Source organism: Helianthus annuus, chromosome 9 (genome assembly GCF_002127325.2).
Source record: "Helianthus annuus cultivar XRQ/B chromosome 9, HanXRQr2.0-SUNRISE, whole genome shotgun sequence".
Classification (NCBI taxonomy): Eukaryota; Viridiplantae; Streptophyta; class Magnoliopsida; order Asterales; family Asteraceae; genus Helianthus; species Helianthus annuus.
Window position 1 is genome coordinate 49,821,644 of NC_035441.2, and position 22,062 is coordinate 49,843,705.

General features: G+C 33.0%; 1 long non-coding RNA gene across 1 annotated transcript; it reads left to right on the forward strand.

Annotated features, from left to right (window-relative positions):
* The first annotated feature begins 20,421 nt into the window (after nt 1-20,421).
* Nucleotides 20,422-21,061, forward strand: LOC118481882. Its single transcript, XR_004866218.1, has 3 exons — nt 20,422-20,508; nt 20,600-20,740; nt 20,999-21,061. It is a non-coding gene; the product is annotated as an uncharacterized LOC118481882 (long non-coding RNA).
* The last annotated feature ends 1,001 nt before the right edge of the window (nt 21,062-22,062 follow it).

Here is a 22,062-nt window from a genome sequence, read left to right on the forward strand (position 1 = left end):
TATATATTTTTTTTATAATTCATAATTATGTATTATTTTTTATTTTTATAATTCATAATATTTTTATTATTTTTAATTTTTATAATTCATAATATTTGTATTATTTTTAATATTTATAATTTATATTTGTATTACCAATAATATTATTTTTTTTATAAATAATTTTCTTTTTTTTATAAATAAACAAGGGAATACACAAAAAAATACAAAAATGGAGCTTTATATACGCTGCGTATAGATCCCTACGCAGCGTATGAAACAAAAATGACACAATTACCCTTGTATTTGGCTTCGTATAGCCTCAACACAAGGGTATAAAGGACATTTTCAGACCTTTATATACGCTGCGTGTAGGTCTATACGCAACGTATATACACTATAAGGGTTAAAAAGATAATTTTACCACAGGTTTGGGGTTAAAAATAAAAAACTACCCTTTATATACGCTGAGTATAGACCTATACGCAGCGTATATAAAGGTCAGAAAATGTCCTTTATACACTTGTGTTGAGGCTATACGAAGCCAAATACAAGGGTAGTTGTGTCATTTTCGTCTCATACGCTGCGTAGGGATCTATATGCAGCGTATATAAAGCTCCATTTTGTATTTTTTTGTGTATTCCTTTGTTTATTTATAAAAAAAAGAAAATTATTTATAAAAAACAATATTATTGGTAAATAATACAAATATAAATTATAAATATTAAAAATAATATAAATATTATAAATTATAAAAATAAAAAATAATACAAATATTATGAATTACAAGACCTACAGGGAACCTATACGAGACTTATACGATATGATATAACACCCATATAGGCCTATAGGTGTGGTTTAGGTCCCGTATTGACATCGTATAAGCCTATAAGTGTGATATCGTATCGTATAGGTGTGGTATAGGTCTCGTATTGACCTCGTATAAGCCTATAAGTGTGATATCGTATCGTATAGCGTAGTATTGGTCCCGTATTGACCTCGTATAAGCCTATAAGTGTGATATCGTATCGTATAAGTGTAGTATAGGTCACGTATAGACCTATAGGTGTGGTTTAGGTCCCGTACTGGCCTATAGGTGTGGTTTAGGTCCCGTACAGGCCTATAGGTGTGGTTTAGGTCCCGTATAGGCCTATATGCATATACAAGACCTATAGGAAACCTATACGAGACTTATACTATACACTATATGATACGATACGATACGATACAAAACTATACTATACAATAACACCCGTATAGGCCTATAGGTGTGGTTTAGGTCCTGTATAGGCCTATACGGGACCTAAACCACACCTATAGGCCTATACGGGACATATACTATGCTATACGATACGATATCATACTTGTAGGCTTATACGAGGTCAATATGTGACCTATACTACACCTATACGATACGATATCACACTTATAGGCTTATACGAGGTGAATACGTGACCTATACTACGCCATACGATACGATATCACAGTTATATGCTTAGACGAGGTGTAGTATAGGTCACGTATAGGTGTAGTATAGGTCACGCATTGACCTCGTTTAAGCCTATAAGTGTGATATCGTATCGTATAGGTGTAGTATAGGTCACGTATTGACCTCGTATAAGCCTATAAGTGTGATATCGTATCGTATAGCGTAGTATAGGTCAAGTATTTACCTCGTATAAGCGTATAACTGTGATGTCGTATCGTATAGCGTAGTATAGGTCACGTATTAACCTCGTATAATCCTATAAGTGTGATATCATATCGTATAGGTGTACCTCGTACAAGCCTATAAGTGTGATATCGTATCGTATAGCGTAGTATATGTCTCGTATAGGCCTATAGGTGTGGTTTAGATCCCATATAGGCCTATAAGTGTGGTTTAGGCCCCGTATAGGCCTATTGGCACACTAGTGTGCCTATTGGCACACCTAAACCACAACTATAGGGCTATACGGGTGTTATTGTATAGTATAGTATCGTATCATATAGTGTATAATATAAGTCTCGTATAGGTTTCCTATAGGTCTTGTATATGCATATAGGCCTACACGGGACCTAAACCACACCTATAGGCCTATACGGTACCTAAACCACACCTATAGGCCTATACGTGACCTATACTGCACTTATACGATACGATATCACACTTATAGGCTTATACGAGGTCAATACGGGACCTATACTACGTTATACGATACGATATCACACTTATAGGCTTATACGAGGTCAATACGGGACCTATACCACACCTATACGATACGATATCACACTTATAGGCTTATACGAGGTCAATACGGGACCTAACCCACACCTATAGGCCTATACGGGTGTTATATCGTATCGTATCGTATCGTATAAGTTTCGTATAGATTCCCTGTAGGTCTTGTAATTCATAATGTTTGTATTATTTTTAATATTTATAATTTATATTTGTATTATTTACCAATAATATTGTTTTTTTTATAAATAATTTTCTTTTTTTATAAATAAACAAAGGAATACACAAAAAAAAAATACAAAATGGAGCTTTATATACGCTGCGCATAGCTCTATACGCAACGTATATAAATCCTTGTTTTCTGTGCAATGATTGCTGATAAGGCTTTGAAATCCATGGTTTATATACGCTGAGTATAGCCCTATACGCAGCGTATAGGGTTAACCATATACGCTGCGTATAGACCTATACGCGGTGTAGGTAAACCCTAAGTGTGCAGATAGCCAACCAAGATGTGCAGATAGTTTGGCCCTATTAAAATCCAATATTCCATAAAAAATTATATCCTTAAAAAGCCATGTGTATTACATGTGTTGAATAAATCTAATTTTACATAGCAAATGATAAAAAGTTTTATTTTTAAAAACTTTGTGTATTACACGGGTTATATAAATGTAACTTTGTATAGAAATAATAAAAAAATTTATATTTATAGTAAATAATAAAAAAATATATTTTTAAAAAGCCTCGCATTTAACACGAGTTGAATAAATATAATTTTGTATACCAAATAATAAAAAAAATTTTTTTTAATAAATTAGGATAACATTTAATATTAATTTATTAATTATATATTTAATATAAGATAAGTAGGAAAGAGAGGTATTTATTTTAAAAATACATTAAATTAACAATTTAGATTTGAGGATAATATTTTATTAAAGTACGGTAAGATTTAATACTAATTTATTATTTATTTATTTATTTAATTAATATAAAATAAGTATAAATTTGAGGACAACTTTAATGAATGAGATGTTTAATTATAGTAGATAGAAGATTTAATAGGATACGTAGTTAATTTATATAATACAAACTTTGGTCTGTTGAGGTAGTTACTAATTCGATAATTCAACTAACCCATTATCAGCTTGCATTATTACCATTTTACCTCAATCACATTTTCAATTGAAATTAACAATTTAGGGATGGCAAAAAAAATCCGAGTTGGTGAGAACACCTGAAACATCTAGGCCTAGTATTGGGACGGTATCCGGATGTAGGATTGAAAAAAATATAACTATACTGGCATGGAACGGGTATAAGATTAGGTGATACCAAGTCATCTACTTAAATATATGTACTCATTTACCCGTTCCATATACATGAATCATATACCCAAAAAATTAGTAATCTTGTTTAGCATTGCAGCCAGGAGAAGTAAGAAAATATAGCATTATAATTACACCATGACTAGGGGTGCAAACGAGCCGAGCCGAGCCCGAGCTCGACCAGGCTCGAGCTCGAGCTCGTTTAACATATGAAAGCTCGAGCTCGGCTCGTTTAACATATGAAAGCTCGAGCTCGGCTCGATTCGAGCTTTATTTCTAAAGCTCTAGCTCAGCTCGAAGGTAATTTTTCAAACTCGAGCTCAGCTCGGGCTCGACTCGTTTAGTATTTATTAATTAATTTATATTAATTATAATTATTATACATATAATTACGTTATTTTTTTATATTTATATAAATGATAATTATTATTATATAAATATATGTTTAGTATATTAATAAAAAATCTATAAACAGAAAGCTTGTTTAGGCTCGCGAGCCGGCTCGAGCTTGATAAACGAAGCTCGAGCTCGTTCACTAAAAGAGTTTGTTTTTTAGGCTCGGACTCGAGCTCGTTTAAGCTCGTTTAAGCTCGGCTCGTTCGAGTTTTTTTTCGAGCCGAGCTCTAGTAGCTCGGCTCGTTTGCACCCCTAACCATGACTATATGCACTGGAGTAAATTGCCATTTTAGTCCCTGAGGTTTGTCCAAATTTTTCATTTTAGTCTAAATAGTTTTTTTCTACTCTGGGTACCTGTCTTTTCCCTTTTGTTGCCATTTTGATTACATTACCTAACTTCGTCCAAAAACCTCATTTTTAACCAGGGGTATTTTGGTGATTTTCAATTTAAATCTTTCCAGATGACATTTTGATCACTTTTCATCTGGAAAGATTTAAATTGAAATGGAATCTGAAAAGATTTAAATTGAAAATCCCTAAAATACCCCTGGTTAAAAATGGGGGTTTTGGACGGAGTTAGGCAGTGTGATCAAAATGGTAACAAGAGGGAAAAGTCAGGGACCCAGAAGAGAAAAAACAACTATTTGGATTAAAATGGAAAATTTAGACAAACCTCAGGGATTAAAATGGTAATTTACTCATATGCATTGGTTCATCAACATATCTTTGTTTCCCATATGGACATGGCGATTGATTGTAAGCCTCGAGAAGCATACAATCAAATATGAGTCATGATCTTCCTCACTTACAACATCATCAAACTAACTGGTACATTAACGGGTCAAATAAATGAAAAAAATCCATATATTCGGTTGTTCAAACGACAAGTTGGTGGCTTTGGAGGTGTCGAAACAAGTTTATATTCCAACAGGAGCAAGTGTATTTCTAAAAGATCATGGAAGACATTAAAACCTTCGGCTTCTTGTGGCTCAAAAACTGCTCAAAAGTGATGAACCTTACCGAGAAGTGGGTGGAATTTGATTTAACAAGTCTGGGTGTGTAATGTTTGGTGTCCCACTGTTTTTTTTCTTTGGCTTGTTGTACAGTTGGGGTAATTTCCGAGTTAATATTACAACTACTAGGCTATCACGCCTATAAGTGTCTTTTTAAATATACACTATTAGTATTGGCTTATGCCTGTGCATTGGATAGGCATGGTTTTGAGATAGAATTATAATTATAAACTATAAATTAGCAACTATATCTTGCTTTATGAAGTTGTACCTATGTATGGGAGTTTTCAAAAAAAAATATTTATTTTTTTATTTCTAACCCAATTCTTTTCATCTTTTTGCAATTTAATCTTAATACTTTTTTATTTTAGTCTTTGGCCTCTCATAATTTTCAACTTTCACAAGTTATTCGTTTTACGTTTCGTTTTAAATTTTGCAACACACGCCGCAACATGCGCACCATTTTTTGGTAAATCTTTTCCCATTTGACAGGCCCTCGTAACACGCTTATTTTCCCCGTTCAACTTAGTTATTCTTTTCTATGTTTTACGTTTCGGTCTAATTTTTCGCATTAACGCACCGCAACGGGCGTGCGTGGTTCAACGATTTTACGTCTGCTTTTCGTTTGGTGTTATTTTTTCCTTTTTTATTTATTTTATTTTTACGAACTTTTCCAATGTTGGGGTCGCTAACAGTGGTGTGGCATTGGTGCCACTTGGCACGGTTTTACGAACGTTTTTAACCTATTAAGTTTTTACTAATACTTCGTTTCGAGTTTACCCCTATATACTTCCTTGACTTAAAAAACTATTTTTACGTGCATATTTTTATTTACGTGGCGGTATAAATATGATTTGCTCTACGTTTCAACGTAAACTTTTTCTGGAAAACGAGTCAGATCAAATATAATATATGTTCCATTATAAAAAAACATTTTTACGTGCATATTTTTATGTACTATAAATTTGAATTGGTTTACGTTTTGATTTGGGAGTGAGTCAGGACAAATATCATATGTATTCGTTCGTATTTTATGTATGTTACGTAAATTATGTTTCGAACCGTGTGGAGTCAAATTGTAATTTCTTTTCTATTTATGAGTTGGATCACAAATAAATTCTATTTACTTTACATTTTGATCAAATCGCAATTCTTATATAGGTTATATCAAGTAGGGGTGTTCGGGATTCGATTCGAGTTCGAAAAATTCGAAATTCGTCTCGATTCGAATTCGATTAAAAAGGTTCGAATTCGAGTTGATTCGTATTCGAGTCCAGTAATCGAATTAGAATCGAATACGAATTTATGATTTTGAATTCGATTCGATTCGAAATTCGAATTCAGTTTATATATAATTTTTTGATATATGTATATACACACACAAACATATATACACACATATAACTTCTAAACTTGGCCAAAATATGAACTACCTCCATAAGTGATAAGTTTATTATTCATAACAGTACCAAACTTGCTAACAAATAGTCCATGCTACTTATTTCTAATTTTTTACCTAACTTAATCGCTACTGGTAACCTACCTATCTCTAATTTTTGGTGTTTTCACATATTGATAGTTAATTAATTTTGCAGATTATTGTATTTTATGTTGAATATAATTAGTTTGTAGTATTTTAAAAAATGAAAGTAAAATAATTTATTGTTTAGGGTGAATTTGAATTAAATCGAATTTATTCGAATTCGGTTCGAATTCGATTCGAATTCGAGTTTCAAATATTAATCGAATCGAATCGAATACGAATTCAGGTAAAAATAATAAAAATTCGAAAAATTCAATTCGAATAATTCGAAAATTCGTTATTCGATTCGATGAACACCCCTAATATCAAGTTCAATCGAATACGTCAAACCGCGTGTTTTCGTATGGTTAACGCATCACACAACGTTTGGACTAATCCATTCGATGTTTGCGATGTTCTCGCGCCGCAACGCGCGCGGGTCTTATTGCTAGTTTATTTTAAAATATAGATAAAAATAAGTATATACTTAAAAAACTTATATAAAAATAAGAACAATGTAATAGAATTTAAATATTAGAAAGCAAGGAGCATAAAGTTGAATGTCACAGTTTTGCAAACATACATAGATTGGCAATAATAATATTAATAATATCAATAATAATAATAACAACAAAACTAACATTAATTAGAGCAAAAGTAGTAATAACAAAAATTATAATAATTAAAATATAAAACTATAACATGCCCAAAAAGATATCATAACGTGCTTTATATCGACAATAACAAAACTATTGAATATTGAACAATAAAATGAAAAATACCAAACACTGAAGAAATGCTAAATATATATAGTAACTTAATAATTCAATTGGGTCTTTATGTATTATATCAAATATTTATCTCTAAATTGTTATAAATGCAAGTTTATATATTAAATAACAACATTGAGAAATAAAATTTTAAATTATCAAATATCATTAAGAATATAGTAGTTATTAGTTTTTTTTTTTAAATTAAATTTAAACCACTTCTAATATGCAAAATATCCATACATAAATAAATACTATAAAAAGTAAGAAATATATATACACATGCATAAAATATAATATATAAAGATAATAGAACTTAATATTATGAAATAAGAAAACAAATATTAGTTAACTATGTTAGAACCCCGTGTATTACACGGGTTGAATAAATGTAATTTTATATATTAAATAATAAAAAGTTATAACTTTATAAACCACGTATATTGTACGAGTTAAATAAATGTAATTTTATATATCAAATAATAAAAAAAGTTATATCTTTGAAAACCATGTGTATTACACAGATTAAATAAATGTAATTTTATATACTAAATACTAAAAACGTTGTATCTTTAAAAAAATCCGTGTATAATCGAGCTGAATAAATCTACCAAAAAATAAAAAATTACATCATTAAAAACCCCATATATTACACGTATTGAATAGATCTAAAAAAGAGTTATATCTTTCAAAACCATGTCACAGATTAAATAAATGTAAGAGTAAACTGCCATTTTGGTCCCTGTGGTTTGGACACTTTTGCCATTTTAGTCCAAATCTCAAACTTATTACATCTGAGTCCCTATGGTTTGCATTTTCGTTCCATTTTAGTCCAAAACTCAAAATCTCTGAATTTTGACTGTTTTAATGAACTTTTTTGTCCTTATCTGAAGGGGTAGTTTGGGCATTTAATTTTCATTTAATGTAATTCAATTATTAGAAAAACCACATAATATAAAAACTCTAAACTAAAGCAGCCGTCATCCTCTTGTCTATCTCCTCCCCTGTTCGCTCCTCCATCTTCTAAACCTAAAAAACAAACAGCCGACAGACAGATCTTCTTTCATTCTACGATTCAGCAGGGAAGGTAAGGTTCGATCAGCAGGTAAGCTTCGATTAGCCACCATTTCTTCTCTATCACGATTGAATTCTTTATCACCAGCAATTCAATATCATCCATTAATTTTTTAGGACCATCCGTGCAATTAAATAAGCTTAGCCAAACACCCCCTAACTATAATAATAATAATAACTGTTATCTTTGAAAGATGAAGGGTTGTTGATTTATGAAGAAAATCATGGGCTTCAAAGAACGGATATTGAAAGAGGAGGGCAACCACCCTTAAAAACCTTCTCCTCTGAAAAAGCCTCATTTCGTCTGAGTCAAATTAATATTCGACAACAATCTGTGTTTTCTTGGCTCAGATCTGCAAATATGAAAGTGGGTCGGACACCGCCATGGCTGCATCACAACCCGTGTTGCCCCGCCAAGATATACGGGCCCACTTTCACACAATGTCCGCTAACTTATTATTCTTATGTTCGGAATAATATACTATATGCAGAACAAAATCTTCATCATCGGGGTACAGATAGATATATACATATAGAGAGAGAGAAAGAAAGAAAGAGAAGAAAGGGCTAATTTGGTCATTTTCTCACAAGATGTTTGTTGTTCTGGATGTTGATGAAGGGCTTTTGATAAAGGGTGAATAATGGGGAACGAATAAGTCATGGGCTCAACATCAGAATATGATTATGATGATGATGATGCAGTGGCAAGAAAGAAAGGTGGACCTACCGTCCCTTTTCGCTGGAGCCTCCTTCCTTCCGAGCATTGTGAAAAATTAGCATTGTGGACGGCGGCTGCTTTAGTTTAGGGTTTTTTCGATGGGGATGATTTTAGCTGAAGGGGTTTTTATATTATGTAGTTTTTTAATAATTGAATTACATTAATGAAAATTAAATGTCCAAACTACCCCTTCAGATAAAGACAAAAAAGGGTCATTAAAACAGTCAAAATTCAGAGATTTTGAGTTTTGGACTAAAATGGCAACAAAATGCAAACCACAGGGACCCAGATGTAATAAGTTTGAGATTTGAACTAAAATGGCAAAAGAGCCCAAACCATAGGGACCAAAATGGCAGTTTACTCTAAATGTAATTTTGTATGTTAAATACTAAAAACGTCATATCTTTAAAAACCCATGTATAGTCGGGTTGAAAAATCTACCAAATAATCCCAACTATTCGTCGTTGGCCGCCAACAATCACAACTTCAAAAATAACCACTGGCGGTACCAACTATTGACATATTGGCCACCAATGGACCCTGACTAACAGGACCCTAACGCCGTTAGTCTCTAGTCGTCGGAAAACCGTTTTTGTCTAGAAAAAAGGTTTCTAAAGGTCTGATCTAAGGTTACAAAGATGTTTGGGACGAAAATGTAAAGTACGATAAGATTTAATATTAATTTATTGTTTACTAGGTTAGAACCCCGTGTATTACACGGGTTGAATAAATGTACTTTTATATATTAAATAATAAAAAGTTATATCTTTATGAACCCCGTATTTTGTACGGGTTAAATAAATGTAATTTTATATATCAAATAATAAAAAATAGTTATATCTTTAAAAACCATGTGTATTACACAGATTAAATAAATGTAATTTTGTATACTAAATATTAAAAACGTCTTATCTTTAGAAAAACCCATGTATAATCGAGTTGAATAAATCTACCGAATAATAAAAATATTACATCCTTAAAAACCACGTATGTTACACGTGTTGAATATATCTAAGAAAGAGTTATATCTTTAAAAAACCATGTGTATTACACATATTAAATAAATGTAATTTTGTATATTAAATACTAAAAATGTCGTATCTTTAAAAAACCCGTGTATAATCGGGTTGAAAATCTACCAAATAATAAAAAAATTGTATCCTTAAAAACCCCGTGTATTACACGTGTTGAATAAATCTAATTTTACATAGCAAATGATAAGTTATATCTTTAAAAACTTCGTGTATTACACGTGTTATATAAATGTAACTTTGTATAGTAAATAATAATAAAAGTTATATTTTTAAGAACCTCGCGTTTTACACAGGTTGAATAAATATAATTTTGTATACCAATTAATAAAAAAATTTATATTTTTAATAAATTAGGATAACATTTAATATTAATTTATTATTTATATATTTAATATAAGATAAGTATGAAAGAGAGGTATTTATTTTAAAAATATTTTAAATTAACAAGTTAGATTTGATGATAATATTTTATTAAAGTATGATAAGATTTAATATTAATTTATTATTTATTTATTTAGTTAATATAAGATAAGTATAGATTTGAGGATACCTTCTATGAATGACACGTGTCCAAAACTTGGTTTCTTTTATTATAGTAGATAGATAGATTTATTTAACTAATATAAGATAAATATAAATTTGAGGACAACTTCAATGAATGACACTGTCCAAAACTTGATTTCTTTAATTATGGTAGATAGAAGATTTAATAGGATACGTAGTTAATTTATATAATACAAACTTTGGTTTGTTGAGGTAGTTACTAATTCGATAATTCAACTAACCCATTATCAGCTTGCATTATTACCATTTTACCCTGAATCACATTTTCAATTGAAATTATAAATTTAGGGATGGCAAAAAATCCGAGTTGGTGAGAACACCTAAAACATCTAGGCCTAGTATTGGGACGGTATCCGGATGTAGGATTGAAAAAAAATATAACTATACGGGTTTGGGACGGGTATAAGATTAGGTGATACCAAGTCATGTACTTAAAAATATGTACTCATTTACCCGTTCCATATACATGAATCATATACCCAAAAAAAATTATTAATCTTGTTTAGTAATACTTCATTGCAGCCAAGAGAAGTAAGAAATTAAAATTTTTATTTTGTAACTTTATTTTTCTTTTAACTCTTGTTTAGTATTACTTCTTTCCAATTTGTTGCTGCAGGTCATACAACTCAGCTCATGAACTCTTGCAAAAATGAACATTCAGACACCTGAGTCAGGTTCGGTTTTGGAGCATTGCAGCCAGGAGAAGTAAGAAAATATAGCATTATAATTACACCATGACTATATGCACTGGAGTAAATTGCCATTTTAGTCCCTGAGGTTTGTCCAAATTTGCCATTATAGTCTGAATAGTTTTTTTCTCCTCTGGGTACCTGACTTTTCCCTTTTGTTGCCATTTTGTTCACATTACCTAACTCCGTCTAAAAACCTCATTTTTAACCAAGGGTATTTTGGGGATTTTCAATTTAAATCTTTCCAGATGACATTTTGATCAATTCTCATCTGGAAAGATTTAAATTGAAATGGCATCTGGAAAGATTTAAATTGAAAATTCCCAAAATATCCCTGGTTAAAAATGGGGTTTTTGGACGGAGTTAGGCAATGTGATCAAAATGGCAACAAGAGGGAAAAATCAGAGACCCAGAAGAGAAAAAAAACTATTTGAATTAAAATGAAAAATCTGGACAAACCTCAGGACTAAAATGACAACTTACTCATATGCATTGGTTCACCAACATATCTTTGTTTCCCAGATGGACATGGCGATTGATTGTAAGCCTCGAGAAGCATACAATCAGGTATGACTCATCATCTTCCTCACTTACAACATCATCAAACTAACTGGTACATTAACGGGTCAAATAAATGAAAAAATCCATATATTCGGTTGTTCAAACGACTGGTTGGTGGCTTTGGAGGTGTCGAAATAAGTTTATATTCCAACAGGAGCAAGCGAATTTCTAAAAGATCATGGAATACATTAAAGCCTTCGGCTTCTTGTGGCTCAAAAACTGCTCAAAAGCGATGAACCTTACCGAGAAGTGGGTGGAATTTGATTTAACAAGTTTGGGTGTGTGATGTTTGGTGTCCCACTGTTTTTTTCCTTGGCTTGTTGTACTGTTGTGGTAATTTCCGAGTTAACATTACAACTACTAGGCTATCACGCCTATAACTGTTTTTTTCTTTGTCTTGTTGTACTTTTGTTTATTGGGGGTTCTCACCGTTTTCACACTACTCGCCCACTACGTTCGTTGGCGAAGATGACCGATCTCGTCTGTATCTCTATCTTCTGCTTCTTCTTCTCTCTCTCATTTCTCTTTCTAGCTCTTTGATCTTCAACGTAGTGGTGATTGATGGTTTTACAAAACCATCTATGATGGTTGATGGTTTTGATGATTTTGTTTTTTTTGTTATGTTATTTTAAGAAATTTACATAAATAGTCTCTAAAGTTATAAAGGGTGTTTTGGTTATTTCATTAAAACTTAACAGCAAAATAAACATTTGTTAATCTTAGACCGTTCGTAGTGGGGCGTTTTTTTTTTTTAATTTTTTTAAAAATAACGCCGTATAACGCCCCGGTTGCCGTTACACCCGGCGTTACCGGGCGTTATTTTCGAAAAAAAATCAACGCGGCGTTTTAATTAAAACGCTTAAAATGTATAGGGGGCGAGATTTTGTACCGTTGACAAATGGTCATATTTAATATATTTTTTTTTAATGTTTCAATGTTTCGACAGGCGCTGTCCTTTAACTTTAAAAATTACATTGTATGTCCTTTATGTTTGCAATCATTAACAGGCGGTGTCCTTTCAGCTAAACCCAGTTAACTTTTTTATGTTAAAACCCCTTACGTGTAACTTTGTAAAACTCCTTAATAGCAGGGACCATATATGCAATACCCAAATCCTGTTGGACCTAATTTAAAGAACATCAACATCCTCCTCCCCTGTTACACCCACCACCATCGTAACCTTACAAAACCCTAGCTTCAACAACCTTGCAACAAGAGATCTGCCAACAAAGCTTCTGCCGCCGAGAACGATGCAGGCTTTCGATTGATCGTCGACCATCGTCATTTCCTCTCTCCACTTTCAACAGCGACCGCTCCGGCGATATTGAATTTATCATTGTGTGATGAGAATAAAGAGTTGTTAGCTACTTCCGGTGCAATCCGGCCGTTAGTAATATGTTAATTGATTGAAAATCATTTGGCTATATAGTAAGGTCACCGGAGATTGAGTTTCGATAAATTTTGGACTGAATCATTTGGCAATATGTAAGGTCACCGGAGATTGAGTTTCGATAAATTTTGGACTGAAACAGTTGATTTTCGGTGTGTTTTCATTGATTTTCAGTGAATTTCGGACATTTTCGGTGTGTCGTTTGTGTTTTACAGACTGATTTGGTGTATTTTGGAACAAATTTTGTTCATACCAATCTGTTTCAGTGAAATTAACTGAATTTTGATGATTTTCGATTAAACTTTTGAAGTCTTTGAACATTATAAATCGGAATTCATGGTGAGTTCTTGATGGGTTAGGGTTTGCTGAAGGCGGCGGCAGTGGTGGCTACTGTCATTAGTCAACAGCTATGAGGGGAATTGGGGGAAATTGTATCAAGTTCAGGTTTCGAGTTGATTGTCGTGGCAGGTTGATGAAGAAGACGGTGAAGGAACGGTGCACGGTGGTCGATGTAGAAGGTAGTCGCCGGAGGTGGTGGTTATCGGAGGTAACTGTGATGATGATTGGGGATATGTGGTGGGTTGATCGGAAAGGTGATGATAGGTTTGCTTTTTGTACAAGAAACATGGTTAAACAGTCGGAACTTGAAGTAGTTGTTGCCGGAAATTTGGGATAGGGTTTCGTATGGTGGCAATAATTTGACTTGACAGAGAAGGGTTTTTTTTTGGATCATAACAACCCTTTTAATTTTGAGTATTGCACATATGGTCCCTGTTGTTATAGACACATATGGTCCCTGTTGTTATAGAGTTTTACAAAGAGAGGTTTTAACAAAAAAAATTAACTGAGTTTATGAGAAAGGACACCGCCCGTTATAGGTTGCAAACATAAAGGAGATAGAGTGTAATTTTTAAACTTAAAGGACAGCGCCTGCAGAAACTCTAAAACATAAAGGACGAAAAGTGCAATTTAGCCTTTAAAATATTACCCACTATATATATATCAACCCACATTCTCACATTTTTTCTAAAAAAAACCCACTTTCTCTCCTACTTTCTCTCCCACTTTCTTCTATTTTTTATAAAAAAAACCCACTTCCTCCTATTTTTTATACAATCATGCATCCATACCGACCCCCTTTTGGTGTCCCCGCAAGACCCACGAACCCGAACACAACGCAACCGCAAAACCCGTATAACCTTCAAGACATGGACCCGAGCTTTTTAACGTACGCAGCTTACTTGAGTGGTGCCACTCCGTTTGTGCCTCCCCCTTTCGGCTATGGTCAAGCCGGCGGATCGCAACCGTCACAACCCGAATCCGAACCCGATGTCGATGTCGTGCCGGAGACGCAACCCGAACCGGTGCAAGATAAATCGAAACGCGGTAAAAGGTCGCATAAGAAGAAGGAAAAAGACGAACCTCGGTGTACAAAAAATATCATTAAATGGACGAAGGAAGAGGAATTCACGTTGACTCGGGCGTGGCTCGACATTTCGGAGGACGAAGAAACCGGTAATTATTTTATATATATATTATTTTACTTATTTTGTTACTTTAATTTTTAACATATAACTTATAATTTTTTTTTTTAATTTGTAGCAAACTTTCAAACGGGCCCCGTTTTTGGGGATAGGGTTCGTGCACTCTTTTTTAGCACGTGGGGTCAAGGCGAACATCGGGACAAAGATTCCATTTCTAGCAAATGGACCGACATCAACAACAAGTCTCACGCGTTCCAAGAAGTTTACCAACGTAACTACGATACTCGCCCGAGCGGTGAAAGTGACATCGGGTTTTAACGAGGACTTTGGAGGAGTTCGAGAGGACGAAATGCCCTTTCACGTACTATAAGTATTGGGAGCTACTACGAAAAAGTCCAAAATGGGCGGTAGTTAATCCAATGACGTCTAGTAGTAGACGTCGAGCTAAAAGGTCAAAAACATCATCCTCCGTTGACCCGTCAACTCCGACATCGGATGCCCGCAATGTTGATTTAAATGAGGCGGTGGACGTTGACGAGGAAATTCAAGAAGAGTTGGTCCGACCTACCGGTAGAAGAAAGGGAACCGGGAAAAAAGCGGTCGAGTCGTCTTCCGATCTCGAGTTAAAGGAAGATTTCGAGGAGATGAACCGTCGTCTCCAAGACATTCGCGACCTCGGCCACCAACGTTATGAGATTATGAAAGAACGAGTGGCCGAAACCAAAAGTTTAACGAGATGCAAGAGGCGAGGCAAATGGAAAAGGACATTGAGTTTTTGTCCAAACCTATCGACCACCTACAAGGCGATGCGTTGATCCTTGCGCAAATGCGTCGCCAAAAAATTAGAGAAAAATATGGACTCTAGATGATGTCCTTTTTTTTAACTTTATTTTATTTTTTCGGTTTTTTTTTATGTTTTTTTATTTTCTGTTTTTTTTCAGTTTTTTTTTTAATTTCAACTAGTGTAATTTTTTTTAAATTAATGAAGTTTTTTATGTTTTGCTATAATGCCCAAGTGTGACTAGGATGCCACGTGTCGGATAATGCCCCATGGTGGGGGCATTATAACAACTTACCACTACACATGGTCTTAGTACGTTATATTGTTACAAAATCAAAAGTTGAAACCTCATATTGTTACTTTAAACTATTAGTACATAAGATTGTTATTTTCCACAAACTATAAGGACTAACGGTGTAATTAACTCTTATTATTATTATTATTATTATTACGTTATATTTTATTCAACTCGTGTAATACACGTGTTTATTCAACCCGTGTAACACACGAGTTTTTAAAAAATATAATTGTTTTTTTTATAACATGACATTTATGCTACCTGTATAATTTACGAGATTCTAACCTTTCCTTGTAATAAACTAAGATAATCTGGTAGACACGATCATTCAGCTAGTATTTCTAGTCAAATCCTAAAAACATACACGAGATTTATATATTGTTACATTTGGTATGTTTTTTTTTCAATCAAGTATTCAATGTGCGGCTAGTCTACTTGATAGAGACATATGCCTCTTAAAGATGAGGTGTGAGGTTCAAACATGAGCAAAGTCAATTAATTTAGGATTATTGGAGCAGTAGAAAAGAATAAGCGTTCTAACTAAAAAAATCCACTAAAAATGAAAATTTTATAATGGTAATTACACATTATGGTTAAAAGATTTAAACTAGGCGTGCTCCGAATAACAACAAGGAAGATATGAAAAGAATTGTTTAGTGGAAGCCTCGTGTGAAACTTTTATTTAAAGGCGAGAAGAAAGTGCTATCTTTTGTATTATTGAATCATAATGTTGATTTTTCAATAGTCAATATTATATGGTTAATTTAATCAGGGAAGATTGAGAAACACATGATTTTATGGGGTTTTCTTTAATTAAGATATCATATCTGAAATTTGTTAATTGCATTAACTAGAGTTTGGCCCGTCGTGATTTTGTACGTGTATTTTGCATTCTAACCTATTATTGACATGAGATTTTACTCGTGCGATTTATCAAAAGATATGTATATTACCTTACATATTTACACATGATAAACAAGTATACAAGAAAAAAAAATTCATAAAATGTTATATTTGCTAAACATAAGCATAAAATACAAATAATATATATATATATATATATATATATATATATATATATAGAGAGAGAGAGAGAGAGAGAGAGAAAATGTAAAATACAATTAGGTTTAACGCACGTTGCATACACTGTGGAATTATAACATGCGGATTCTTGGTATACAACATGTGCTTTTCTGGAAGGGAGAAAAACAAAATCCCGCATGTTAAAAAAATTTAGACACATGTTGAAAATTGGTCAAACTTTATGAAGAAGTGTCAGAGTTTGTGAAAATTTAGACGCATGTTGGAAATTAGTCAAAGTTTATGAAAGAGTGTCCGAGTTTGTGAAATCCGCATGTTGTAATCGTCTGGGTTTGTGAAGCCGCATGATGAATCGTCCAGGTTTGTTCAATTCCGCATGTTATATTTCACAGCGTACACATCGTACGTTAAGACCAATTGTACGTTAACCAACCCATATATATATATATATATATATATATATATATAGGGTTAGGATCGTGTGAGAAGCACAATGCTAATTGAGAAACTTGAGAAGCATTCTGGACCACACATTTTCCCTAAGCTTTTCGTAATATACACATATGTATAGTTTAAAATTGACTATAAACATATGTGTATAATTCAAGATTTAACAATATACATATATGTATATAGTCAATTTTAAACTATACATATGCGTATATTACGAAAAGCTTAGAAAATGTGTGGTCCAGAATGCTTCTCAAGTTTCTCAAATAAGGTGGACTTCTCTTAAGATCCCTACCCTACATATATATATATATATATATATATATATATATATATATATATATATAGAGTGGGGATCCTACGGAAAGTGTGTTTTTCCTAAAAAGTATAAAAAGTCATAAAACACAATAATTTAAGACATAAAACACACCTAAAACTCACAAATAATAGAAATATTACTAAAACACCATATTCAAACTCTAATAGTCCATAAAAACTTCAAACACACCATTGTAGAACTATGAATATAAAACACACAATGCTAAACAACATAAAACACAATAATATTTGTCATTCCACAATCAGAGCCTTAACATCTAAAACACAACACAAAACCCACATACATGATGTTTTAGTAATCTTCATCATATTATTTGTGGGTTTTTGGTGTGTTTTATGGTTGACATTATGGTGTTTTATGACTTTTTACACTTTTTAGGAAATTTGGACTTTCTGGCCAACTCCTATCCATATATATATATATATATATATATATATATATATATATATATATATATATATATATATATATATATATATATCATTCATCATTGTCGGGTAGTCAGGGGGCAATGATGTGAAATGGTACTAACTTTAACGTTATTTTACTAATTTCGTAAAAATAACGTTAAAAGTGGCGGATGGTTAATCACGCATCATGTGCTGACGTTGATAGCTGAAAGACACGAGAGTACATGCACCAATCAGTCTCTGTCCCGATTGTTTGAGTGTTATGTGTCTTAAGTCCAAGGCTTGATACAAAACTACAATCGAGCCGGGGGTCTCACTGGAAGCAGCCACTCTATTCCTACGGGGTAGAGGTAAGGCCATCTACCATCCTCAGACCCTACCTTAACTTTGCTATTGGTGGGATTTACCGAGTGTGATGATGATCATCATTGTCGGGTAGTCGTAATGTGTAATCATATTTGGAAAGTCGTTTACGATATAAAAAACTTTATTTAACCAGACATAAACATAATACAAAAAAAGTATATACCATTCATTGTCATCGGGTAGTCGAAGTGCATAATTATATTCCGTTGAGATTACTGGTCCAAACATAGGTGAATAAACATAAACATAAACTACAAAAGAAATTAAATATATACTCTTCATTGTTGTCGGATAGTTGAAGCACGTAACCATATTATGCTAAAGTTACTAATCCAAGTATGTATGAGAACCGTTTACAATACTAAAAAATACGTTACTTTAAATACAACTTTGCTTTCAATAAAATTTCTACCGGATTGTTGACCAGAAAAGTTAAACATAGCTCTCTATGTAATTTTTTTAAAAGTTTAACGAATACAATTTATTAGAAAATAAAAGTTCAATTAAATTATAAATAATTTATTATTAAAAATAAAATAACTTTTCAAGCATGAGATGGCTTAAGAGGAGTGGTTGAGACTTGAGTGGAATTGAAACTATTTATCTAAGTTGATTTTAATAAGAAAAAAATCTATTATATATAATAAACAAGAAGATTTGGGCTGATGTGGCATGATATTAGAGCCTCTTGGATACCTTTTTGGCAGGAAAATGAGCTGGGTATTAACATTGAACGCGGATCCCCGTTTTATTATATTCCGACCCGTTTTATGACCCAAGTATATAAATCACCTAAAAACCTAAATTCTTGGAGCCTCATTATTTTCCTTCACTGGTTCACACCGAAACCCTAGCCTCCGTCTTCCTTTCTCTTGAAGCTTCTACCTTCTACCATCTGAGAGAGGTTCTACAATCGTTTCTTTGCTAAAACCCTAGATATCTCTACTACTGCGCTTCCTCAGATCATATTGGATCAACAATTTCTTTTCATCTCAATCCACTTCGTCGCTTCCTTCATTCTCGAAGATCAATTGCGTCAATACTTCTTTCCATCATCATCATCATCATCAATGGCAGTCACATCTTCTTCTTCTTCAATTGATCGCTTTGGTTTTGATTATCTGCACTCAAAAGTCCAATCTTCTTCAAATCTATTTAGAAATTAGGGTGATCATTTTTACGGTGGTCGTTTCTGTAAAGGAAACAGAGAAGGCGAGCGATTGATGAATCGACAGGGAATCGCTTCTTGTCTATTGAAGAACATATTATGTGTATCAGGTTTTCTTCTCTAATCTTTAATTTATTATAATTAAAAAAGATTAGTTTTAATACTAAAACACGAAACCACATCCTTCTTTGTATTTTGTTTCTGTCAGTAATGGTGATCGGTAATGATTGGCAGACGACGAGGTGTTGTGGTTGTGGCCGGTGGCGTTTGATGTTGGACAGTTTATAGTGGTCGGTTGTTGCATTGTATTTGTATAAAAAGTGGTAGCTCTGATTGAATCAGGTATAAATATAAAATAAGGGCTTTTATGTGCATTTTGATTATCATTTCTTGATTCTAGGAAGGAAAAATTAGGAAACTTTAAACATGATGAGTTAGGCTTGAACTTCGGTGAAGAGGATTATGGTATATGATGGTTATGGCGATGGTTTTCTTCATATGTCATATTTAGTTAATCTGATTACTATTTATTATTTTGATTCATGTTAATCTGAATTCGCGTTTCGTTTCGATCTTTGATGCTTTGATTGATTTGATGTCGGTAGATGTTTTTTTCAATGATTTTGTGGTATGTTGTTATTAATTTTATGATGATGAAATTGGGTATTGTTCATAAGCATTTTATTTATTCAGGATTAACAATTTGAATATAATGTAATGTAATGTATTAGTCGGTGTATATTTCAAATTTTGAAGTGTTTATGTGTAATATTTCATCTAGCATACAGATTGTTTAATCCAATAATATGTAGTGTATATCAGTTTCAGAGAGAGATAGAACATATTTGATCGCCGGTGAGGGACCTCTGACCAACGAATGTAATCTTCAAACTCAAGTTGCCGCCATGGTAATCTTCAAATTCTCTCACATCACTATATTATTGTTAAATTCACAATCTCATATTCTATTTTTATATATGTTGATGTTATAAATTGAAGGTTTTTGGTCAGAGTTTGGTAGCAAATGAAGAGTTTTTACATGACCTTTTACATGTTTGGCAGATCAAATCCTTTACAGGCTGGTTCTCAAGCTGAGTTTTTCCGTTAGTTATGTGAAGTGCACAATGTTGTTAACATGAGGTAATTAATATATCTTCTAAATTATATAAAATTTTAGATCTATTCAGTCCTATTTCCCCTTCAATTTACAAAGTTGATTCGGATTAGTCATGACATGTTGCCTGTTTCGTTAATCATAACATCCTATTTGATTCTGCAGTTAATGGCTGTGTTTGTGTCTTTCATACAGAGCCTGTTAAGGAACAGCTTCTAGCTTGGAATTTTGTGCAACTACTTTATGATGCCAATATGCTTAATTTTTTTTTTTTTTTGTAGTAGTTGGCTGGTGGTGTTGCTGTCAAAGTTGTCAGTCGTGATGTTCCCTTCCAACCATGAAAGGAGGTTAGGTTTTTTTACTTCGTTTTACTAATGAACTTTTTTTTCCTTTGATTGATTCCCATAATGATCCGAATTACTTTATGTTAATAGATTGATGGAATGAATAGTGTTCACTGTTCAGGGGTATTCAGGGATTTTACCATCTAACACGTGGTAGCCTCCTCACACTCCACCGCTTTCTGTTTATTCATAAATATTTTTGGGCTTACATTTTTTTTGTATTACATTTTTACCAGCTGCCATTTTGAAGTCTTTATCATTTTGTGGCGTTTGAGAAAGATGTGGTTCCGAGTTAAGCGGGAAAACTGAAATTACTGTTCATTGCAAATTGAGTTCGCGGCAACAAGCTTTTTATCAAGCTATAAAGAACAAGATATCTTTGCTGAGTCGTTTGACAATAATCGTGGTCTTATTGAAAAAAAAAGTTTATTAGTTTCATTAATATAGTCATTCAAATGCGAAAGGTAATTTTCATATATTCATTGATTAACATTTTACCAATCTTTATGTAATTTGTTATATTTTCTTTTTTTATTTTTGTATAGGTTTGCAACCATCCACCGAATCCGCTTATTTCGCCTCCTTTTGAGAATCATGGGATATTTACTACTCTGGAAATCAAAATCCTACTACATACAATGTTATATATATACATAGTTATCGATAGCGGCCATAGCGACCGCTATAGCGAATAGCGTCGCGTTGCGCCAAACCCTCACTATACGCTGTGTAGCGGCTCCATAGCGCGATTATAGCGAATTCCGATGGCGAATTCCGGCTGGAAACCTGCAATTTCTGCTGGAAAGTTGCTGGAAACTAGGAAGAAGAAGAGCGGTTGCGTTTTGTTACGTTTGAGGCTTTTAAGGGTTAAATAACTTTATAGATTTTAACATTTAACCCCTCTATGTCTTTCGATTTCAGTAGCATCTGGTAAGTCAATCAATCTATTCTTATTTTCCTATGATTTTTTTATATTTTTCATCGATGATTTCGTTCAGTTTCTT